A 24,000-nucleotide genomic window follows, 5' to 3' on the forward strand; every position below is an offset into this window, starting at 1 on the left:
TTTGGAAGATATTTATTATTTGCTTTGGCATATCTTTTTGAACATACTTGTGATATTCCACCTCTCTTGGACTTCTCAATCATCAAAAGCATATCAACATCACTGATTAAATCTATATCTTGTTTTGTCATTTTCAACATTGCACTCCAAGCTAAACCAGGAGCTGTGAAATAGTGGGCAGGATCTAATCCATAACAATTTTTATAATGACAGAGTGATCTAAAAGCTTCAAACACATCAGCTAACAATAAAACATCTGTTTTTAGATATAAATCATGATATTCTCCAAGGTTCTTTCTCTTAAATATTTTCCATATTTCTTGTGCGTGTTTATATTCCTTATCACTTATCTCTTCTTCATAAAGGTTATTGTAGAAACTTTCTTTTAAAGGAAGTTGTGTTTCTTTAAATCTCATAAATGAATCCATATAATCATAAGGATAAATTCCCTTACTTGTAAGAATTTTCTCTTTACTTTGAATTTCATTCCTTGTTTGAATTTCCTCTCTCGTGAGAATTCCTTCTTTAATCAGAATTTCATCTTTAATCAGAATTTCCTCTTTAGTTAGAATTTCATTCATTGTTCGAATTTTCTTTATAATTAGAATTTCATCTTCAGTTAGAATTTCTTCATTAATTTCCTCATTAATTAGAATTTCCTCTTTACTTTGAATTCTCTCTTTAATCTGAATTTCCTCTTTAGTGAGAATTTCCTCTTTTGGAAAGAATGATTAAGATTTGGAAAAGAGTCCGTGGAGCTTAGATTTGATGCGAGGTAGGCTAGTGGTGTTCCCATAAACTTGTAAGAATCTAGAAACCTAATAAGAGTTAAAGGTTTTGTGAATATCATTTTTGTAAATGAAATATACTTTTGACTTGTGTTTGTTATGGCAGAAATATTCCCTGGTGTTTTTGAAAGTTCATTTATAAATAGATGTGTATCATAATTGGCGCTGTTGTGAAGAAAGACTGGAATAAAAGAAGGTAATTTATAATTAAGATTACAACAGGAATGAGCGGGACCTCTATATTTACCAGTAAGATGACAATGATCCCTAACTTTAGACTCCTTAATTTCCCCCTCACAAATATGACAGATATTGTTCTTTCGAAATTCTAATTTTTCTTCTTTGTTTAATTTCATCAGTTCATTTGTTTCTTTCATTAATTTAGTTAGTCTTATACAATCCTTTTCTAATCGTTTTACAAACTCTTGTGAAGCTATTTTTCCACTATAATGTTCAAGTTTGTTATACTTTTCTCCAACAGATGATTTGATATAATAACAGAAACCACAAGGAATATGTTTTTGATATTTATTTGTATATGATTCTTTTGGATTTGGAGAAGCAGTATTTATCTTTTTAAGGATACATTCAAAATCAGCGTATATCACAAATGGGTGCATGATAGATTTATTATAATCTTCAAAAGAAATCTTTTCACCAGGTTTAGGCATTGTAATTACAGCTGATTTATGATTACTACAATATTTTGAATGTTGTTCTAATCGTTCTTTTGTATGAAATGAATTAAGACATCGCTTACAAGGATATATTTTGTTTGCTGTTCTGAATACCTGAGAAGAGATTAATCTTGATAAATTATTGATGTATCTGTAATGTGAATTATTTCCAACACTAAAATATAAAAGATCAATATGTGTTTCTTCATTTTTATCGTTGTTTGAAATTTTTAATATTTGAACTTTGTTTGTATCCGTTAATCCATATACATTAATAGAAAGATTATTCTTTTTCTCAAATTTAGGAATATCTGTTAGTGGCATTGGGAATTTAAAATCTTTAATGTCCAAGGTATTCTCATATTTCATATATTGTTTTACTCTTTCTGAATTACATTTTGGTGGATGTAAGTGAGCAAGAACAGACCAGAGAAAACATTTATTATCATTGTTCTTAATATTAACAACTGCCTTCTTTAGTTTTATTTCTTTTGGTAATTCAATATAAGAAGAAGCTTTAAGAGGGTTTGATTTTAGAATGTGTATATCTAAAAAGATGATTTTTTAAATATTGAATCCACTTCCTACCACTGTATTATCAACATCCTCCTCTTGTTTTGATAGTTCTTCATAAACCCCACTATTCAAAAAATCTTGAAATGATGTTATAAAATGAAGATCTGTTCTCATATAAGGAGTTTGTTCTTCATCTTGTCTTTTCATATTCATTTTCACTCCCATATAAAACTTTAAAGTTTTCATTTCTTTTAATGTCTTTTAATAACTTTTTCAACATCAGGTTTCACTATTTCAATTGATTCAGCTATTGATGATGGACCGGGTTCTCCAAATTGAAAAATCCTTATTTTTATATGCCCTTTAAATGCCCCATCAGTGTTTTCAATATAATAGTCTCCCTTTACTTTAAACTCATTTTTCTTGTGTTTTTGTGATTGAAGATGTCTATTATAACTACTCTTCAAAACATCCTTTGAGCAGATATCACAATGTTTTCTTTCCAACTCAAGAGGAGATATTTTATGAAATAGATTAAATGTGTGTTTGTTGGTTCTGAGGTGTTTTCTATAATGTTTATATTTGTGATTACAAACATCGCACTATGTTGTATTCACCATATTTATATAATAAATCTTTGCTTAAACTAAAATTTTCTTGATGAAAATTTCGTTTATTTTACAGGTGAATCTGTGCTTAAAACCATTTTATCCTCCAACTTTTTCACTTAATAAATACAATGTTTCAAGACACAAAAGACAAGTTTCAATCAATCTCTTCAATTCTTAAAGATACTGAGAAATATGTCAAGGATGTAAAATTGAACAAAGATAAATATCACAACTATTGGATAAAAACTATTATGGTAAATAATATGAGTTCTTCAATTTCCTTCAGTGGAAGGGCTTTTAGTATACCTGGTAGAACATCAATTAAAGTATCTCTAACAAAAGTTTCTCCTCTCCTTCTGGTAATATATTCAAAACTAGAAAAAGCAATGAAACAAGAAAAAGTATCAAAAAACAAAAACCTTATGGATGAAGCTTTCGAAAGAAAAGATAAGACCATCTGTAATATGCAAGGAGAAATTTGTATTTTTTTCAACAACCCTAAAGATGTAAATCCTGATGAAATAAAGGATGTTAATATATCAGGTGAAATGACATTTCGTTCAATAGTAGTTAAAGATCATTTTAAAATTACCTTTAATATAAAAAATGTTGTCGTTGAATCTGGTAATGAAAAAAAGTATATTGATATCGATGGTAATATTATTAAATATGAGTCAATATACAACTGAAAGTACAGATGAATTTCAGTTTAAGTAAAGTTTTACTTTATAAATATGCTAGACTTTCCTGATTCTCCATATGACAAATTTGAGAATTGTCCTGCGTGTGAAAGACGGGGATTAAACACAGAGTCAAAAGCCTATAAACAATGTATATTCTGTGATTATCTTCTAATTAATGATAATAAAAAATATAAAAAGGATAATAATTCTTTTAGATTTACACCAAAAATGAATTACTTTACAAGATTGATTAGAGAAATGAATGTAAAGTATGAGGGTGATAACACGCCTTTCCTTACAAGGGAAGAAACTGAACGTATAAGAGAAATGTTCAAAGGATTGTTGTTATATATTATTCATGGATGTAATTTTCAGGGAAATATCAACACAAGATATTGTATAAATAAAATAATGGATTATCTTGAAATTAAACCTGAACTTAGGATAAAATATAGAGTTTCTAAAAAAGCCAATAATAAATTAAATAACCTGTTTTCCAAATATATAAATGAATGATTTTTTACCCATTTGGGAAAATAAGATAAAATTTAACAACCATAAAAATCTCCCAAATTCATTAAGATGTCTCATAGTTGGTTCAAGTGGATGTGGAAAAACCTGCTTACTTTTAAAGATGCTCCTCACTCCCAACTTTTTAGATTATGATAATTTAATTATTTTCACAAAGTCGAGTTTTCAACCAGAGTATCAACTACTCTCACAAGGTTTTAATGCTGGTCTTCAAAAAGAAGATATAATCGGTTTATTTAAACGTCAAAAAAACCTAGATGATTATAACATTGAAGATATAATTCAACTATTTTGTGATACACAGAGATGTAAAAAGAATTCAAATCCGATAACTTGTATTCTTAGTGATAATACGGATGATATACCGTCTCCCCAAGATTTGGATAAATCAAAAAAGAACCTCGTTATCTTTGATGATTGTGTTAATGAGAGAAACCAAACGGTAATGGACAGCTACTACACAAGAGGGAGACATTCTTCTTGTAATTGTATTTATCTTAGTCAATCGTACTTTCAACTTCCTCGTCGTTCCATCAGAAACAATGCTAATACTTTTATTTTATTCAAGTTAAATTCAATAGATATCAATAATTATTGGAGAGATAATTGTTCTACATTATGTAGTAAAAAGAAATTTGAGGATTACATGAAGCACACGACTGAAAAATATAAATATATTGTTGTGAAACAAGATGAGATATTAAGACAGACAGACTACCGTTTTTACAGCCATTTTTCCCTGCTGTGCAGGGGTTAGGCTTTTTCTTGAGGCAATGTTTTATGGCCGGATGCCCTTCCTGACGCCAACCCTGGTCACCTCTTACGACACACAGGGATATGGTACACCTATTCTAACCGGGGCATACACCGGGACCAGTACACTGGTACTCACTTCGCCGACCTCAGATGGATGACAGGCTGAGACAACCCCCTGGTGTTAATTCAGCAGCCAACGGGGCTTGAACTCAGGACCCTGGGATCCCAAGCCACCACCCAAACCACTAAGCCAACACCAGGCTTATAAGATGAGATATTAAGGGATATATTTTTTGTTTTATAAACAATTACATATATAAATGACAACTATTATTATAAATCTTGTGGGTAAATCTGCTTCTGGAAAAAACTTTCATAAATCAAGGTTCTTGTGTAGTACAAATGAGAATATTGTAAATTTACTTAAAAAACACCCCATGATACGCATTGTCTCAACAACAACTAGAGCAATAAGACCTGGAGAAGTAAAAGGTGAAGATTATCACTATATTTCAGTGGAGGAACATATGCGATTGAGGAATGAAGGTCAAATATTTGAGGAGGTTTCTCTTGGTACAACAAAATATTCACATTGTAAGAGTGAGTTAAGGAAACTAAAATCTGGTGGTCTTGGGATATTAGAAACTAATCCAGAAGGAACGAGACAAATTATTAAACATCTGAGCGGAGTGAAGATTTTATCATTCGGTTTTGATGTTGATGAAGAAACTCAACGCAAACGTATGAAAAGCAGAGATGCAAGTATTTGTGAAGAAGAAATTACAACTCGCATTAATGTTAATAAAGAATTTGATGAAATATTTAAAGAAAATGATTTATTTGAACACATCTACTTGAATGATGAAGAAAAGGAAAATTTCCCTGTTGATCTTTACAATTCATTAAATGATATTTTACAATAAATAAATGGATGCAAAAGAACGAGCAAGAAGATTTAAGGATCATCAAGAGTTGGTTTCAAAAGTTGTAAAACAGCAGGAAGACATAAAGAAGAAACGCAGACAGAAACTAACAGGCGAAGAAGCATTTGAAAGAAAACAAGAGAAATTTTTTAAACCACTTTTAAAAACTTCCCAAGAAAAAATGAAAGATGTTTCCACAGTTCCCACAGTAGAATATACTCCTAAAAAACTTCAAATGTTAAAAGATTTTGATCAAATGACGGAGGAAGAATTAGAGCATTTAGGAGAATTAAAGGTATATGATGATGAAGGTTTATTTCAACAACTGGAAGAGATTAATCGACCCCCTGATTATATTGTGAATGCTCTTCAAAACAATGAATATTCAGCGGATTCAAAAACCAAAGCAGGACTCATTCCAACAGAACAACCAGCAATATTTCATCTTGTTCAAGAAAAGGTATTGATATTTAATGATGAATTAAGGTTCTTAGGTTCTGCTCAACCCCCTGTTAAACTAACTCCGAGATTAATGTTTCTTCTCACAAAAGATGGAAGACAAGGTTCAACTGTGAGGGATGAATCAAAGTATATTGATAAACCATTGGATATGGAAAATAATGATGATAGAGTATATATTGATCTGCTGAACACTCTAAATTATAGGGTTATTCTTTCTGATAAAAGTAGGAAGAATGAGAAGGAGAAACACATTATTCAGGCTTTAAGTATCCTTGGTTCAGGTGTTAGTTTTCTTCCAAATGACCCATCACAATTAGTTAATAGACTGTTATTGTTGTTAGGCAGTAAGAAGGCTGGAAATAACAATTGTTTTAATGAAGCATCAGCCATTTTAGACCAGTTGATGAACATGAAAATAATTAATAAATATCAATATAAAGACATTTTATCTCATATTAAATAAGATGAGAAGCACAATCCTTAGTTTCAATTTCACAACAAGCGACCACACATCTTCATTCCCATACCCACTACAACTTGACACAACAAAAGAATATGAAGCATCTTTATTGTCCATGGAAACTTATAATACCTTATTTAATATAACTGAGAAAAATGACAAGTTTAGTTATAATCCGGGAAGTGGACACAAAACGATAACAGTCTCACCCGGAGCATATGAGATTTCTCAAATATCTTCCGAAATTGCTCGTCTTATGAAAGAACAGGGTGATGAACCAAAAAATATTGTTATAAACATTCAAAAACATACTTCAAAATCAACGATTAAAGTTAAAAATAACTACAAGGTTGATTTCACAATTGATAATTCATTTAGAGAGTTATTGGGTTTCTCCTCAAAAAAGATTGAAACTAATGGGACGTTTTACAGTGATAATGTCATTCAAATATCCTCAGGAATAAATTCGGTGTTAATTCACTGTGATTTGATTGATGGTGCTTATAATCATGGAAAAAAAACAAATACAATATTTTCATTCAGCGCATACTCAACCCCAATTGGTTATAAATTCAATATGGAACCCAAAAATTTGGTTTATCTCCCTGTGTCACGAAAAACCATACACAGAGTAAATTTTAGGATAACCGACCAAGATAATCGTATGATTTCTTTTAATGGAGAAGTTATATCCATCAGAATTCACGTACGTGAAGTTTTCCAATAAATAAATACGATGGTTATTGTGAGGAAACACGAGTTGGGAAAATATAAAATAATTACAGGGGATGGGATGTTCCTTTCCCCATACTACAAGGGTGAAGGTATGTATCTTGGTAGAGGATACTATAAACCTAAGAGACAAAGGGGTGTTGGACATCAATTTAGAGGAGATGGGATAATTGATACTCTCATGGGTATTGGTTCAACTATTCTAAAACATAAAGATCGAATTGGTTCAACTGCTTCTGCTGTGGGAAATGTAGCAGGTGCTGTAAAGAGTATAAAAGATGCCCAGAAGGAATCTCATAAATTACAAGCAATAAAATAAATTAAGAAAGGCAAAACTCAGTTGTCCCCCCAAGAACGACAGAAAATAATTCAAATACTTGGATCAGGGTTTCAAAAGTTTTAACATCTTTTTTTCCTAAATAAATACAAGTATGGAAGCAATTGATAGTATCTATGATTTGGATGATACTATTATTATCTCAAACTCCACTAAAAAGGAAGATTACTTCAAGGTAAATGCAATAACTGGAACAGACTGGAATACGAATGATACAAAAAGTTTTGAAATAAATAATCAACAAACCTATTTGAATCTCTCCGAAAGTTTCTTGTTGTGTAAATTTAAATTCACTAAGGCTGGGAATAACACAAACGCTACACTTGTAAATGATTTCTTCTTGAAAATGTTTGATAGTGTGTGTTTGTATATTGGAACACAAGAAGTTGAAGCGGTTGATTATGTCTCTGCTGTATCTGAAATGATGAAATTTACACTCCATACATTCAGTGATAGAATGGGAAAGGGGTCTGTCGAAGGTTTTATTCCTGATATGTCAACGGGAACAAACACAGACCCTGGATATACTCAAAGGAAAGGAATGTATAATGATGATACAAAAGCAGAAAATAGTTTTACTGTGGCAGTTCCTCTTAAAGGTATATTTGGATTTTGTGATCATGATAAAGTTCTGTATGGTCTTAAAATTAGATTTCAACTACAAAGGAATGATAATGAAAATAGATTGCTTTTTGGTGTTGGTAGTGCTTTTGGTGAACAGAATAAATTTGTAATTGAGGAAATGAGTTGGTATATCAGTGAATATACTCCTAATCTTAAAACAGAAGAGATGTTGAATAGAAGACTTAACTCAAAGAAACCACTCAGTGTATCATACCTCAAAAGAAGATGTCAACACGTTAAACTCAACCAAACCACTTACACGTGGAATTTGGGTGTTCTGGAAGGAAAGCCACAATATCTGTGGATCATTTTTAAAAAGCCAGATGGTGATACTGCGACTGATAAGAATAATGCATTGAGTGATAATGCTAAGGTGAAACAACTTCGCGTTTCTCTAGATGGAACATTTTATCCACGAGATAGATTGGAAATTAATTGGGAAAAAAATGATTTTGCTGAAGCATACAAGTCTTACCAAAAGGTGTGTGAAAGTAATGGAAATAAAGAACCTATTTTGGATATGACAGCATTTAAAAGTTTGTATACAATCTATGCGTTTGACCTGAGCGCTCAAAAGGAAACTATAAAGTCTAATCGAGTGGATACTTCCCTATACATTGAAAGAGGAGAGAGTGAAGAAGTTGATACATATTGTTTGCTTTTGGAAGAAACAGAATTACAGATTAATACAGATAATGGTGTGATGATTAGTCTCACATAATTTTTTGTTAAATAAATGAGTGGCAAAGTACCAACTGGGGTATATGTTAATCAAATCAATCTTCATAAACTATCATCTTGTGTTCAAAATCAAAAGCCTTGTATGATTAACGTTAATACAATTCAGAGAAAAGGAGCAGTAAGAATTGATGTTTTGCTCACAAGAGAACAGATTAAAATCTTGAATGACACTGGCTCACTTAAAATTAAAATGACAAAACCAATGTTGAAAAAATATTCAATAAGAGAGACGAGTGGAGGATTTCTCCCATTTCTAATTCCTTTATTTGCTGGTTTAAGTGCGGTTGGAGCATTGACGGGTGGTATTTCAACAGCAGTGAAAACTGCCAACGAAAGGAAGGCTCAACTCCAGGCTCAAAAAGAATTGGAAAGACATAACAAAGAGTTGGAGAAACAAATTAGTGGAAGTGGTGTAATTGTAGATTTTGCTGAAAAACTTGAAGGTCTGCCTGATAAAGCGAGATTGTTAGTTGGAGATATGCTTTCTTCTATTGCACAAGCAGGTGTAAAATTAACGAAAAGAGGTAATGGATTATATCTTTTTAATAAATAAATGAGCATTGATGAGTGGTTTAAAGAATTTGGAAAGAATACAATATCAAATTTACAACTTGTCAAATATTGTAAGAAATTAAAAATTCATAATGTGGTTATTTGTATGAGAGATGAATTAACAAATGTGCCGAAACATACAAAGAATATTATTATGAACTTAGAAGATAATAATGGGAACGGTTCTCATTGGGTTTGTATTTTTAATAGTCAAGACAAATATTATTTTGATAGTTTTGGTCTTCCACCACCTGTTGAAGTCATAAAATTCTTACAGAATGGTGTTTATCAAACATTTCAAGTCCAAGAATTAAATTCCAAGTGTTGTGGTCAATTATGTCTATATGTGTTATTTCAACTCAACAAAAACAAAAAATGTTATGATATTATTTTTAATCTAATATAAATGACTTATGTTGGTAAAGATGGTTCTATCTTTGGTGTATCCCAAGAACTGGATATTGTTTTATCAAATTATTACACAAAGGCACAGGCTGAACGACATAAATATAATATAACCAAAAATATTAACATGAAAAATGCTTATAAATTAAAAAATTATCCAAGCCCGACTGACACGAATGACTTGGTGAGATTAAGCGATTTATCACAATATATATCCTTAAATAAAACGGCCGTGTATTCCAAAGATACAGAAGTGTTGATATTATCTCCAGGTCATACAGAATTCACAGTTCGAATTAAAATAAATTTTTATAAAGAAGGGCGTATCGTTTGTATGAGAATAGAACAATGGGGATATGATATGAATGATTTAGGGTATAATTGGTCATTTAAAATTAACCTCGAAGACCTGGAACAATTAAATCAGTCTCATAAGGAAGAATATTATCCACTTGGTATCGAGAATGAGTTTTGTGGGGCCACGATTAGTAAACAACAAATAAAAGAATTTAATAAGGGTAAATATAATAATGGTTTTGCCCTTGTTTATCTCATGAAAACAGAAAAAACAGGATTATATATAATAAGTAAGGAAATACAAAATGATTTAACTATGGGAAGATGGGGAGGTGTTTCGTGCCACAATATTATTCTAACATATATTTCTAATACATAAATGACAGCAAGAAGACTTCAAGAAAATTATCATTTCTGTGTCCAAGCATACCTTCAAGAAAAGGGTATTCGGTATTTTAATAAATATGTTCTACAACATAAGAATGAGGTATTTTCAATAAAAGATTGGCATTATGCTGATGTTGATAAACCGACAACTTTAGATTTAATTAGAATGTTAAATAATGAAAAAATTATAAAGTTAAGAAAAGGTAAGGCTCTTTTAGAAATTCAAAAGAAATTTTATTGGTTTCCTGTTGTAAAAAAAATTATTTTGGATACAGGAATAACAAGAAATCCTGATGAATATATGTATGATATTCTATGGGGTGTAAGCGATTCAAGGATAATAAGGGATGAGGAAGGAGTTGAAGAAGAGAGGGAAGAGGAGGAAAAGGAGAAGAGGGAGAAGAAAGAGAAGGAGGAAAAAGAGAAGAGAGAGAGGGAGGAGAGGGAGAAGAGAGAGAAGAGAGAGAGGGAGGAAAGAGAGAAGAGAGAGAGAGGGAGGAGAGGGAGGAAAGAGAGAGAATGAATAAATGTCAAAATATGGAAACCAGTGAGATTAAAAAAAGATTAGGGGTATTACAGAAAATAACTCAACCCACCGAGGAGGAAAACAAAGAATTGACAAGTCTATTTGCAATACTTTCGACAAGACTATTGACATCGACAAGATATGGATTTTAATTCAAGTTTTTTATTTTTATTTTTTTCTTCAATAAATGGAGGAGAGAGTGAAGGCATTTCCAAGGATTCTTTATGTTTTAAAAATTAAGATTCAAATGTGCAAGTTGGAAACTAAAAAGGTTTTTGCACTCTGCAGGAATTTTTCTCATAAATAAATGAGTTATTGTCTCAAATGTAAAAAGAAAACTAATACTAAAAATATTTCATATATTAAAAGTAAAAATAACAGGGTTATACAAAAAGGTATATGTTCGGTGTGTGGTTCAAAAAAAAATCTATTTATCTCCAAACACAAACTAGGAGGAGATATGCAAAAGTTTTTATCAGGAAGTAAATTTACAACTACTGAAATACCAGGGGAATTACATCTTCCAGGGTATTCTTTCTGTGGTCCAGGCACAAACTTGGATAAAAGATTAGATGAGGCAGACAATCCTAAATCCTGGAGTAAACCAATCAATAGAGTTGATGAAGTGTGCATGAGACACGATATTGATTATGGGAATACCACAACGTTGGAAGAAAAGCATGAAGCCGATAGAGAAATGTTGTATAATTTGTCTCTGATACAAAATCCAACCTTGAGAGAAAAAGTTGATCGGTTCATTGTGAAGAAGATGATCAGTGCTAAATTGAAACTTGGACTTGGAAATTCAAAAAACTTATCGGCTCTAATGATGTCATTAAGACTGAAGAGCAATTAGCTGATGAATTACATAAACCAATATTCACAAAGTTTCAGAGAAGGAAAGTTTATTCCAAGGAAGTTGATTATATCTGGTCTGCTGATTTGATTGAACTCAATAATGATAAGGGGTACAAGTATGCTTTAACCATTATTGATTTGAGGAGTAGATACGTATGGGTTGTACCATTAAAAAACAAAACAGGTAATACTCTTATGTTAGCCTTTCAACAGATATTTAATAAAAGTAAGAGAAAACCTAAAAAATTGTGGACTGATGAGGGTAGAGAGTTTTATAACAAGACATTTATGAATTTTCTAAAAAATAACAGTATTACATTATACAGTACCTTTAATGAAGGGAAGGCAGTTGTTGTTGAACGTTTTAATCGTACCTTAAAAGAGAGACTATATAAAAAATTCACACAACTCGGTTCACAACAATGGTCATCTTTTATTCAGGATATTGTGGATAAGTATAATGACACGATTCACACGCCAACAAATATGAAACCATCAGAAACATTTACAAAATTAAAATATGAAAAAGAGATTAATGTCAGAAAACCTAAGTTCAAAGTTGGTGATGTGGTAAGAATATATAGATGGAAATCTCATTTTGAAAAGGGTTATCCTAAACGATGGACGAAAGAACTTTTTAAAATTGTTGATGTAATAGATACGGTTCCTTGGACTTATAAGATATATGATTTGGAAGGGGAAGAGATTTTAGGTTCATTTTATTCACAGGAATTACAAAAGACAAAGATAAATTGAAATTTTTTGACTCCGCCCCTTTTTGACTCCGCCCACACCGAAGCCCCGCCCACAAAACCCCACCCACACAAGCCCCTCCCACACAAACCCCACACACACAAACCCCTCACAAGCTCCACACACACAAACCCCTCACAAGCTCCACACACACAAACCCCTCACAAGCTCCACACACACAACCGCCTCACAAGCTCCACACAAGCTCCACACACACAAACCCCACACAAGCTCCACCCATATTCATCATATTCACATAATTAGTGATTAGTTAATTAGTTCCCCACACACAACATGTTTATTTAATTAAAAAATTATCCACCCATCCATACAAGCTCCACTCATCCACCCATCCACCCATCCACCCATCCATTTATCCACACAAACCTCATCCGCATAAGCCTCATCCACATTCACCCCTCCCACATAAGCCCCGCCCACATAAACCCTGTCCACATAAACCCTGCCCACACAAGCTCCACCCACATAAACCCTGCCCACACAAGCCCCACCCACACAAGCCCCGCCCACACAAGCCCCACCCACACAAGCCCCACCCACACAAGCCCCACCCACACAAGCCCCTCCCACACAAGCCCCACCCCCTCATCCCCCCTGTGCGCCCCCACCTTTGACCCACCACCTCCCTCATCCCACCCCCACCCTTCCCCACACACACATGGGGAGGGGAGGGATGGGATGAGGGGGTGATGGGTCATTGGGGGAGCGCACCTACCCCCCTTCATGTCTTGATTCTCTTCTTGAAATTCAAAATCAAGTAATTGTAAACAAAACAAATAAAATTTATTAAAATTGAAAATATTAAATATTCATTTGCGAGAATGTATAATCTTTCCCAGCAATCTTCTTCAGATGTCTTGTGATTTCGAAACTCAGACACCATATTCTGTTTTGAAACAAAAAGTGGATAATAATTAGGTTTTATAAAGATAATTACATGGTAATATGAGTAAGTTCAAGCCTCGTTGACCACTGAATTAACACACCAAGAGCCTGTCATCCTTTCAAGGCCAATAAAATGAATTCCAGTGTACTGGCAAAACCGCGTCCAAACTAATGATGCAACCAACATAAGGCGACATTCCAAAGAGAGAGTGATATTAATAAAAGAATAACTAAATAATAATTCAGAAACATTTACCTCCAGAAAATCATGTGTTGTACAAGATTGCTTCAACAGCTGATGTTGTGTGATAGTGCTGAAAAAAAAATAATAATTATAAGTCAAGGGTATAGATGGAGAGACAGACAGAGAGAGGTAGGTAGAAAGACAGACAGAGAGAGATACAAAGAGACAGACAAACAAACACACACACACACACATATATATATATATATATATCTTCTTCTTTCGGCTGCTCCCGTACGGGGTCGCCACAGCGGATCATCCGTATGATCCGCATAGTGATTTGGCACATGTTTTACGCCGGATGCCCTTCCTGACGCAACCCTGGTCGCCTCTGACAACACAGGGATATGGTACACCTATTTTAACCGGGATGTACACCGGCCCAGTATACTGGTACTCATTTCGCCGACCTCGGAAGGATGACAGGCTGAGTCAACCCCCTGGTGTATTAATTCAGTGGCCCAACGGGGCTTGAACTCAGGACCTTTTGGATCCCAAGCCGCTGCCCTAACCACTGCGCCAACACCAGGCTTTATATATATATATATATATATATATATATATATATATATATATATATATGTATATATATATATATATATATATATATATATATATATATATATATATATATATATATATATACATATATATATATATATATATATACATATATATATATATATATATATATATATATATATATATATATATATATATATATATATTTACACACACACACACACGTGTCTCACCATTGGTTTAATTCATTCGAGATCAGAGGCCGTGATAAGACTTCGTACCAGTCATTATAAATGTTTTTCAATTCTCTTCTAAAATCATTGACCTCTTCAATAAGAGCATTCATCTGATGCACCTCGTCGTGATATGTAAACTCCACTTCTTCCAAGGACCTGCCAGGAAAAAATATATATTTTCGCATTATCACGATTTAATTTATAATCAATTGCTTCATTCTTCAAAGAGGAAACCATACACAAACTTACCAACTTTGTAGTGAGCTGTTATCTTCATCGGAAGAGAGTGAGTCCATGTCTCAGTTTTTTTTTACCATTGGTACAAGATGGCAAAAAGATCAGAGGCCGTGATAAGACGTCGTGTCAGTCTTTAAAAATGTTTTTCAATTCTCTTCTAAGATGATTGACCTCTTCAATAAGAGCATTAATTTCATGCACCTCGTCGTGATATGTAAACTGCTCTTCTTCCAAGGACCTGCCAAGAAAAAAAAATATATATCAGAATTATCACGATTTAATTTATAATCAATTGCTTCATCGTTCAAAGAGGAACCAACTTACCAACTTTGTGTTGAGCTGTTTTGTTCGCGGAAGAAAGATCCCTCAAAAAAAAAAAAAAATGTCTCAGTTGTAAAAATGAAAATCCCGTCTGGCAGAAACTTTGTCTGGCGAATCACTTATAAGACAACAATGAGGAAATTACCTAATCATTGGGTGTAGCCACAGGAAATGACGGTTCGGGCGAGGCAGCTTGGAAAATAACTGGGCGATTATATTCTCAAATTGTATGAATCATTTTCCAAACATACTTAAAATACCCTGAAATGGTTTTGATTAAACATGTTTTCAATTCATGTTCTGAGATAAAATATAAACACGAGACCTTGTCTCACAGAATAGTTCCTGTTTTTCTTTTCACAGCACGACCGTGTCAAAAAAACACTTCCTCATTTTCACGGCATGAACTGAAAACATTTGAAACAAAACTTTTTTTATGGCGTGGTTTATGCACAAAAATGATTTGCAACTCGGGCGGTGGCTAGATGAGATCATTAAGAGAAGTTTATCATTTCGTAATGGCACAAAAGGGGTATCTTAAAAAATATAAAGATTCAAATGTTTTGTTTTTCAATATTTTAGATGGGGATTATTGTGCAAAGAAAATTAAACTATTGAAGGAATTTGAGAATGAACAAATGTTTATAGGTTCAATGAGTGAGCTAAACAATATGCATCGGTTATTTGATAAAGAGTGTCCCGGGGCTTAGACGTTTCAGATATTTCTTTCGAATCACCTTTAACAAATCTTTATCTTGTTGTATGGGTTATTTGAAAAAAGTGTCCCCAGGTTAAAAGGGGAAATAAAAAAATGACGGTTTTTACAGCCATTTTTCCCTGCTGTGCAGGGGTTTGGCTTTTTCTTGAGGCAATGTTTTATGGCCGGATGCCCTTCCTGACGCCAACCCTGGTCGCCTCTTACGACACACAGGGATATTGTACACCTATTCTAACCGGGGCATACATCAGGACCAGTACACTGGCACTCATTTCGTCGACCTCGGAAGGATGACAGGCTGAGTCAACCCCCTGGTGTTAATTCAGCAGCCAACGGGGCTTGAACTCAGGACCCTGGGATCGCAAGCCGCCACCCTAACCACTAAGCCAACACCAGGCTCCAGGTTAAAAGGGGAGACAAATAAATATACCTTGGGATAATTTTCGGGGAAAAAAAGAAAAATTTCATGGCTGAAAATCCCCCATTCATTTACATGGGGAAAAGTGAGCCAGAACCAGTATTCTTACCCTACTTATATCTGTATATATATATATATATATATATATATATATATATATATATATATATATATATATATATATATATATATATATATGTATATATGTATATATATATATATATATATAAGTAGGGTAAGAATACTGATTCTGGCTCACTTTTCCCCATGTAAATGAATGGGGGATTTTCAGCGATTTATATTTTTTTCCCCTAAAAATAAACCCCCTTTTTATCCCAAGGTATATTTATTTGTCTCCCCTTTTAACTTGGAGGTTGAACCTCATTGAATTGAACACCTGGGGGTTGAACAGCTCACTCATTGAACCTATAAAGATTTGTTCATTCTCAAATTCCTTCAATAGTTTAATTTTCTTTGCACAATAATCCCCATCTAAAATATTGACAAACAAAACATTTGAATCTTTATATTTTTTAAGATACCCCATTTGTGCCATTACGAAATGATAAACTTCTCTTAATGCTCTTGTTTGACCACCTCCTGAGCCACATATCATTTTGAGATTATAGTAAATTGTTTTTTCATTGTTCAATTGATAACCATCAAAGTTTTCAGTCCATTCAAGGATATTCATTTTTTTCTTTACATCCTCTAACTTACTAGTTTTTAAATTAATTCGCTTATTTGTTTTATTTACCTTTGTTTTAGTTATTTTTTCAATAAGACTTATTTGATATTTTTCACATTCATTATGTTTTCCATTTATATACCAAGACTGAGATTTTCTCCACTCTTTAGTTTGATTAATACTTGGTTTAACCATTTATATATTGTGCAAAACGCGGCGGTAGCCCTTAAAAACCCTAACCCATCTTCCCATCGTTAAAACATAATCTATTTTATACACTCTATCATACAATATCCATATGGAACACAATCTATTCCATTATCTAAAATAAATCTCTTATCATCAAAGGCTCCTAATGCCTTTTTATTTACTTCTTCACTATATATGTTATGTTTATAACTTCTTATTGTATTCATTTTCCTATATTCTTCTTTCTTATTCATCAAACAATTATAATAATTTCTAAAAGTTATTGATTTCTTTATTACATATTTCTTTATTCCCTTTAACCTCTTATCAATCTGTTCACCATACTTATAAGCATATGCCTTTGCTCTCAATCCAATAAACTCACTCATTACTTTTCCACCCAACTCATCCTTAAACTTACCAATAACCTTTTCATTCTTTTTGGAAAATAACTCACTCTTCTTGCTGAAATTACTTGTATCATATACTCCAATATTTTTCTTCATATCTTCATAAACATCATCAGTTTTTATATCTAGGATAAAACTATCAGTATCCATATACAACAATGAAACATTTTCACCATACTCTTTCTTTAAGTCATTATACAAATAATCATACATCAATATCTTTGATAAATCAAGAACTGCTGTTCCAATATAAATTGGTTTATCCATTACAATACTTTCCTTTTTCATATGAATTGCAGAAAAGTTCTCTGAAAAAACCTCTTCTCTCTCAAAACTTGGTTTATTTATCAATCTCGAAGCTTCTTTCCAAGATGTTGCGAATCTAATGTTTTGCCTGTTTCTAACATTTTCCATAGTCTTTCCAAATACAGCATTATTCATTAATTTATAAAAGTCCCCTTCAAATTTTACTTTTGTATTTGCTCTCATATCTGTATTGAATTGAATATACTTTTTCACCCAAGGACTTTGTTTAAATTTTAAAACTCTATGAATTTTAGCTACTCTCAATCCTTCTCTCAAAAACTGTTTTAAGCTTCTCTGATGCAAAACATATCCCTCTTTATCATAGAATGTTGTTAATAACTTTTCTGTTGATTTACCTTTAATATTAAAACTTTTATGATAATCACTTAACCATTCTTTCTTTGGAGTTTCTTTCTCACATGCAAAAGGAAGATCTTTATGCTTATTATGAAGATCACTCGGGTACCTCAAATCAACTTCAAAATAATAACCTTCTTCTTCGTCATTCAATTCCTCTTGAGAAGAAATAACAATATTCATCAAAGCCTTTTCATAATTCTTTTCTTCCACCCACTCTAATTTACCATAAGGTAGAGATTGAGACATTGCCCATCCATACAAATTATTAGCATCAAAATACATCAAATAATTACTATCTTTTTCACTATCATAATTTGGGAGATATTTATTATTTGCTTTAGCATATCTTTTTGAACATACTTGTGATATTCCACCTCTCTTGGACTTCTCAATCATCAAAAGCATATCCACATCACTGATTAAATCTATATCTTGTTTTGTCATTTTCAACATTGCACTCCAAGCTAAACCAGGAGCTGTGAAATAGTGGGCAGGATCTAACCCATAACAATTTTTATTATGACAGAGTGATCTAAAAGCTTCAAACACATCAGCTAACAATAAAACATCTGTTTTTAGATATAAATCGTGATATTCTCCAAGGTTCTTTATCTTAAATATTTTCCATATTTCTTGTGCGTGTTTATATTCCTTATCACTTATCTCTTCTTCATAAAGGTTATTATAGAAACTTTCTTTTGAAGGAAGTTGTGTTTCTTTAAATCTCATAAATGAATCCATATAATCATAAGGATAAATTCCCTTACTTGTAAGAATTTTCTCTTTACTTTGAATTTCATTCCTTGTTTGAATTTCCTCTCTCGTAAGAATTCCTTCTTTAATCAGAATTTCATCTTTAATCTGAATTTCCTCTTTAGTGAGAATTTCCTCTTTTGGAAAGAATGAATTAAGATTTGGAAAAGAGTCCGTGGAGCTTAGATTTGATGCGAGGTAGGCTAGTGGTGTTCCCATAAACTTGTAAGAATCTAAAAACCTAATACGAGTTATAGGTTTTGTGAATATCATTTTTGAAAATGAAATATACTTTTGACTTGTGTTTGTTATAGCAGAAATATTCCCTGGTGTTTTTGAAAGTTCATTTATAAATAGATGTGTATCATAGTTGGCGCTGTTGTGAAGAAAGACTGGAATAAAAGAAGGTAATTTATAATTAAGATTACAACAGGAATGAGCGGGACCTCTATATTTACCAGTAAGATGACAATGGTCTCTAACTTTAAACTCCTTAATTTCCCCTCACAAATATGACAGATATTGTTCATTCTAAATTCTAATTTTTCTTCTTTGGTTAATTTCATCGGTTCATTTGTTTCTTTCATTAATTTAGTGAGTCTTATACAATCCTTTTCTAATCGTTTTACAAACTCTTGTGAAGCATTTTTTCCACGATAATGTTCAAGTTTGTTATACTTTTCTCCAACAGATGATTTGATATAATAACAAAAACCACAAGGAATATGTTTTTGATATTTATTTGTATATGGTTCTTTTGGATTAGGAGAAGCAGTATTTATCTTTTTAAGGATACATTCAAAATCAGCGTATATCACAAATGGGTGCATGATAGATTTATTATAATCTTCAAAATAAATCTTTTCACCAGGTTTAGGCATTGTAATTACAGCTGATTTATGATTACTACAATATTTTGAATGTTGTTCTAATCGTTCTTTTGTATGAAATGAATTAAGACATCGCTTACAAGGATATATTTTGTTTGCTGTTCTGAATACCTGAGAAGAGATTAATCTTGATAAATTATTGATGTATGTGTAATGTGAATTCTTTCCAACACTAAAATATAAAAGGTCAATGTGTGTTTCTTCATTTTTATAGTTGTTTGAAATTTTTAATATTTGAACTTTGTTTGTATCCGTTAATCCATATACATTAATAGAAAGATTATTCTTTTTCTCAAATTTAGGAATATCTGTTAATGGCATTGGGAATTTAAAATCTTTAATGTCCAAGGTATTCTCATATTTCATATATTGTTTTACTCTTTCTGAATTACATTTTGGTGGATGTAAGTGAGCAAGAACAGACCAGAGAAAACATTTATTATCATTGTTCTTAATATTAACAACTGCCTTCTTTAGTTTTATTTCTTTTGGTAATTCAATATAAGAAGAAGCTTTAAGAGGGTTTGATTTTAGAATGTGTATATCTAAAAAGATGATTTTTTTAATATTGAATCCACTTCCTACCACTGTATTATCAACATCCTCCTCTTGTCTTGATAGTTCTTCATAAACCCCACTATTCAAAAAATCTTGAAATGATGTTATAAAATGAAGATCTGTTCTCATATAAGGAGTTTGTTCTTCATCTTGTCTTTTCATATTCATTTTCACTCCCATATAAAACTTTAAAGTTTTTATTTCTTTTAATGTCTTTTTAATAAATTTTTCAACATCGGGTTTCACTATTTCAATTGATTCAGCTATTGATGATGGACCGGGTTCTCCAAATTGAAAAATCCTTATTTTTATATGCCCTTTAAATGCCTCATCAGTGTTTTTAATATAATAGTCTCCCTTTACTTTAAACTCATTTTTCTTGTGTTTTTGTGATTGAAGATGTTGATTATAACTACTCTTCAAAACATCCTTTGAACAGATATCACAATGTTTTCTTTCCAACTCAAGAGGAGATATTTGATGAAATAGATTAAATGTGTGTTTGTTGGTTCGGAGGTGTTTTCTATAATGTTTATATTCGTGATTACAAACATCGCAGTACGTTGTATTCACCATCTTTATAGAATAAAACTTTGCTTAAACTAAAATTTTCTTGATGAAAATTTCGTTTAATTTATAGGTGAATCTGTGCTTAAAAACATTTTATCCTCCAACTTTTTCACTTAATAAATACAATGTTTCAAGACACAAAAGACAAGTTTCAATCAATCTCTTCATCTGTTAAAGATACTGAGAAATATGTCAAGGATGTAAAATTGAACAAAGATAAATATAACAACTATTGGATAAAAACTATTATGGTAAATAATATGAGTTCTTCAATTTCCTTCAGTGGAAGGGCTTTTAGTATACCTGGTAGAACATCAATTAAAGTATCTCTAACAAAAGTTTCTCCTCTCCTTCTAGTAATATATTCAAAACTAGAAAAAGCAATGAAACAAGAAAAAGTATCAAAGAACAAAAACCTTATGGATGAAGCTTTAGAAAGAAAAGATAAGACCATCTGTAATATGCAAGGAGAAATTTGTATTTTTTTCAACAACCCTAAAGATGTAAATCTTGATGAAATAAAGGATGTTAATATATCAGGTGAAATGACATTTCGTTCAATAGTAGTTAACGATAATTTTAAAATTACCTTTAATATAAAAAATGTTGTCGTTGAATCTGATAATGAAAAAAAGTATATCCATATCGATGGTAATATACAACTGAAAGTATAGATGAATTTCAGTTTAAGTAAAGTTTTACTTTATAAATATGCTAGACTTTCCTGATTCTCCATATGACAAATTTGAGAATTGTCCTGCGTGTGAAAGACAGGGATTAAACACAGAGTCAAAAGCCTATAAACAATGTATATTCTGTGATTATCTTCTAATTAATGATAATAAAAAATATAAAAAGGAAAATAATTCTTTTAGATTTACACCAAAAATGAATTACTTTACAAGATTGATTAGAGAAATGAATGTAAAGTATGAGGATGATAACACACCTTTCCTTACAAGGGAAGAAACTGAACGTATAAGAGAAATGTTCAAAGGATTGTTGTTGTATATTATTCATGGATGTAATTTTCAGGGAAATATCAACACAAGATATTGTATAAATAAAATAATGGATTATCTTGAAATTAAACCTGAACTTAGGATAAAATATAGAGTTTCTAAAAAGCCAATAATAAATTAAATAACCTGTTTTTCAAATATATAAATGAATGATTTTTTACCTATTTGGGAAAATAAGATAAAATTTAACAACCATAAAAATCTCCCAAATTCATTAAGATGTCTCATAGTTGGTTCAAGTGGATGTGGAAAAACCTGCTTACTTTTAAAAATGCTCCTCACTCCCAACTTTTTAGATTATGATAATTTAATAATTTTCACAAAGTCGAGTTTTCAACCAGAGTATCAACTACTCTCACAAGGTTTTAATGCTGGTCTTCAAAAAGAAGATATAATAGGTTTATTTAAACGTCAAAAAACCTAAATGATTATAACATTGAAGATATAATTCAACTATTTTGTGATACACAGAGATGTAAAAAGAAATCAAATCTTATAACTTGTATTCTTAGTGATAATACGGATGATATACCGTCTCCCCAAGATTTGGATAAATCAAAAAAGAACCTCGTTATCTTTGATGATTGTGTTAATGAGAGAAACCAAACGGTAATGGACAGCTACTACACAAGAGGGAGACATTCTTCTTGTAATTGTATTTATCTTAGTCAATCGTACTTTCAACTTCCTCGTCGTTCCATCAGAAACAATGCTAATACTTTTATTTTATTCAAGTTAAATTCAATAGATATCAATAATTTTTGGAGAGATAATTGTTCTACATTATGTAGTAAAAAGAAATTTGAGGATTATATGAAGCACACGACTGAAAAATATAAATATATTGTTGTGAAACAAGATGAGATATTAAGGGATATATTTTTTGTTTTATAAACAATTACATATATAAATGACAACTATTATTATAAATCTTGTGGGTAAATCTGCTTCTGGAAAAAACTTTCATAAATCAAGGTTCTTGTGTAGTACAAATGAGAATATTGTAAATTTACTTAAAAAACACCCCGTGATACGCATTGTATCAACAACAACTAGAGCAATAAGACCTGGAGAAGTAAAAGGTGAAGATTATCACTATATTTCAGTGGAGGAACATATGCGATTGAGGAATGAAGGACAAATATTTGAGGAGGTTTCTCTTGGTACAACAAAATATTCACATTGTAAGAGTGAGTTAAAGAAACTAAAATCTGGTGGTGTTGGGATATTAGAAACTAATCCAGAAGGAACGAGACAAATTATTAAATATCTGAGCGGAGTGAAGATTTTATCATTCGGTTTTGATGTTGATGAAGAAACTCAACACAAACGTATGAAAAGCAGAGATGCAAGGATTAGTGAAGAAGAAATTACAACTCGCATTAATGTTAATAAAGAATTTGATGAAATATTTAAAGAAAAGGATTTATTTGAACACATCTACTTGAATGATGAAGAAAAGGAAAATTTCCCTGTTGATCTTTACAATTCATTAAATGATATTTTACAATAAATAAATGGATACAAAAGAAAGAGCAAGAAGATTTAAGGAACATCAAGAGTTGGTTTCAAAAGTTGTAAAACAACAGGAAGACATAAAGAAGAAACGCAGACAGAAACTAACGGGCGAAGAAGCATTTGAAAAAAACAAGAGAAATTTTTTAAACCACTTTTAAAAACTTCCCAAGAAAAAATGAAAGATGTTTCCACAGTTCCCACAGTAGAATATACTCCTAGAAAGCTTCAAATGTTAAAAGATTTCAGTCAAATGACGGAGGAAGAATTAGAGCATTTAGGAGAATTAGAATATGATGATGAAGGTTTATTTCAACAACTGGAAGAGATTAATCAACCCCTGATTATATTGTGAATGCTGTTCAAAACAATGAATATTCAGCGGATTCAAAAACCAAAGCAGGACTCATTCCAACAGAACAACCAGCAATATTTCATCTTGTTAAAGAAAAGGTATTGATATTTAATGATGAATTAAGGTTCTTAAGTTCTGCTCAACCCCTGTTAAACTAACTCCG

The 24,000-nt window shown here is 31.8% G+C and overlaps 2 long non-coding RNA genes across 3 annotated transcripts in view; one reads left to right on the plus strand and one right to left on the minus strand.

Moving 5' to 3' along the window:
- LOC147023529 (uncharacterized) overlaps positions 1–24,000 on the plus strand; it is a 267,038-nt gene that overhangs the window by 160,063 nt on the left and 82,975 nt on the right. The window lies entirely within an intron of this gene.
- LOC147023531 (uncharacterized) lies at positions 13,385–14,148 on the minus strand. Its single transcript, XR_015060257.1, has 2 exons — positions 13,782–14,148; positions 13,385–13,526 (listed from the first exon to the last, which is right to left on the minus strand). It is a non-coding gene; the product is annotated as an uncharacterized LOC147023531 (long non-coding RNA).

Source organism: Eptatretus burgeri, chromosome 7 (assembly GCF_056783735.1).
Source record: "Eptatretus burgeri isolate ZD-2024b chromosome 7, Ebu_testis_v1, whole genome shotgun sequence".
Taxonomy (NCBI): domain Eukaryota; kingdom Metazoa; phylum Chordata; class Myxini; order Myxiniformes; family Myxinidae; genus Eptatretus; species Eptatretus burgeri.